Below are 2,911 nucleotides of genomic sequence, written 5' to 3'. Positions count from 1 at the left end.
CTTGTAGGAGATACAGGAGCGAGTTGGATGTTCCAACAAAACAGTTCTGGGGTTCAAACAACGGTCTTCTGGAAGAGCAGGAAGCGCTCTTATTGGCTGAACCACCTCTCCAGTCCCATTTGAGTTTGTAATGTATTTAAATATACATGTCTGAACTTCAAAAGATTATTGAGTGAGTGTGAAATGGTTATGAAGCTTCACTTCATAAACATCTATTTTCGGGTAAAATTCAGTTGAACCCAGAAAATTACATGTACTCAGGCAATCAGCAGAGCAATCAAGATGCTAATTGCATAACTTGGCATGCTATCATGAATACTTCTGCAATAAATACAGAAAGGCATTTCTATAGCAAGCTGCCTTTAATTTGTTTCCTCAGACCGCCTATACTTCTTTTCTCCCTTCCTTTGCTTCCATGAAACTAATAATGAGCTAATCTGCCATCATAGAAGCTTTGCTTTTCCTAGATTTTGAATAAATGAAATCAAGCAGTCCAGCTTTTTTCACTCATCATAATTGTTCTGTGATGTGTAAATTCATTCCAATATATCTTTTAAACAGCATATATGCAAGTCTCCCTACACATTATAAATATACATGAAATATCAACTGGGGATAAAGATTCTGAGGAAAGATATTTAGAATGTCTTTTGCATCATTCTTGGTGAAGAGTTGACGATACATTGCTGGTAATATGTGATATTATGCTATTATCACTTTCTGACATGCAACCTATTTTAATTTAAAAAGCGCCCAGGGGCAAAGGGATGGTTTCCTTAACTTGTTGTTTTCTAGCTAAGCAACTATAGACAAGTTCTTTCATGTCTCTTTTCTTTACCTTTTTTTCTTAAAAAAGGAAGAATATTGATGCTTTTTATGAACATTAAAATAAAATTTCATGTATAAATATTTGATCATGGGTTAAAACACATAGTAGATACTCAACAGGGAATGTGGTTTCTCACTTTTTTTTTAATTTGAGGAAAGTTTTCCTACTTAAAAAGAGTGTTGTGTCTTTGTTAATTGTAATATCAGAGTGCCATCTGGTGACCATATAGAATGATTACTTTATCTCCATTTCTAATTATACAATATTTAAAGCCATAATGTGCTCTAGGAATAGCATTATAAGGAATGAAAATAGAGTTGTATTTTAGAGCAATTTTGTTGAGTGGAATACCTTCCCTGGTGAGACATCCTTTCTAATCAAGAGGCATAACTTAAGGGAAACAAGAAGAACTTCCTCCCTAGTCTGGCCTAGGATGAGCAGATGGCAGGTTGAGTGCAAAAGCAAATAAGTTGAAGGCTCCACATCCCTTTGACTCTGAAGTAGATTCGGGAAGAAGTTGCTGTTTTCAAACCCTGTTGGAAGATCTTCCTTTGGAAAATCTAGCTTGAACAGCTTTGGTCTTGAGTCTAGCTCCAGGGAGGTTTTAAAAGTATGTAGCCCACATGGGAAGTAGAATAAGACAAAATTCCGTGAGTAAATTGGGAGCATGGGAATCAGGGTTTGGAGAGAGGGGAGGAAAGGAGGGGAGCGGAGAAAAATATATAGCTTAATAAAAACAATAAAAAGAATATGTTAAGTGCTTTTAAAAAGTATGTAGCCCCAGTTACTACCCTAAGAATAGAAGACCCTTTCCAGATCTACCAACCACCCACTGAAACAACTACACCGTCACAGTGCAGCTGATCTCAGGCCCTTGATTAAGACGTAGCAGGCTTCCTCATTATGAAGGGGTGATTTGAGTCAGAATGGAAATCATTAGACTCACCCATGGCTACAGATTCACAAAACACCCTCCAACCGTGCTTCCAATAGCTCTGGAGCATGAATTGATAGATTACCACCCTTGCAATCTCCCCAATACCATTAATCAGTCAAGACTAGTCAATTTACTGAATATGAATTTTATTGTGATTTCGTTTGTGTAAGGCGGTGTGGTAAAGGCACTGTAAAAGTTACAAAGATTGCAAAATATGATAGAATATGAGTAGGCTAAAAAAAAGAGAGCTACAGAATGTATTTTTAAATGAATGCATGCTGAACTAGACTAAGTACTACGACTATGTTTATTTTTCAACATTGCAAAAGCACTGAAATATTGTGGAGGTGGTATTTGGGAATAGACTTGGAAGGAACTTCATGGAGGAGGTGGAATTTATTCTGGGCCTTAAATAACGACAGAATACTATAGATGAAGATCAGGGGAAGCACACATAATGACCGATTCACAAGGACGTTTTGTAGACATACTGAAAAACAAACCCTTGGGGAGTGGAGCTTGCCAACAGAGGGAAAAGCCCGAGGGTCAGGGTGGGCACCGGACTCTCAAGTTCCCATATAGAGATTTCAGTACCAATGATATCAGGAAGCACAGGGCAATGGGCTTGTAAATGTAGCAGCAGCAAGAGGTTTCACATTGTAGTCAGGGACCCCAAACTGTCTGTCCTATTACTGAATGGGTTCATTCATCTTTTTGGTATGCATGATACTTCACTAGTCCTTACTCTTGCCCACTGACCATCTGAATGGTAGTTTGTGCGCACCTACATGCGCATGTGTGAGTGTAGGTGTGTGTGGATGGATGGGGGACTGAGGCTTTGTCACCCACTGCAGCTTCTTCCGCTTTTCCCTCTTGTGGCACAGAGCTGGCTTCCGCTTTGCTGAAGCTCAACCCCTTCTCACTGTCTCAGCCTCACTGAACTCCAGCTCTTTATTAAGCACCTAGGAAACTTCCTCAACATGAAGATAAAACACTGTGGGGGAGTGACTTGAGTTAGGGCGTGACTGCACTTTCCCGTGGTGGTGGTGGTGGTGGTGGTGGTGGTGGTGGTGGTGGTGGTGGTGGTGGTGGTGGTGGTGGTGGTGGTGGTGGTGGTGGTGGTGATAAGGGCTGGGACTGTTGAA

The sequence above is a fragment of the Microtus oregoni genome, unplaced genomic scaffold (assembly GCF_018167655.1).
Source record: "Microtus oregoni isolate MIOR12 unplaced genomic scaffold, Mior012 000116F_ref0000321, whole genome shotgun sequence".
NCBI classification, from domain to species: Eukaryota; Metazoa; Chordata; class Mammalia; order Rodentia; family Cricetidae; genus Microtus; species Microtus oregoni.
Note: the sequence above shows the minus strand (reverse complement) of the source record.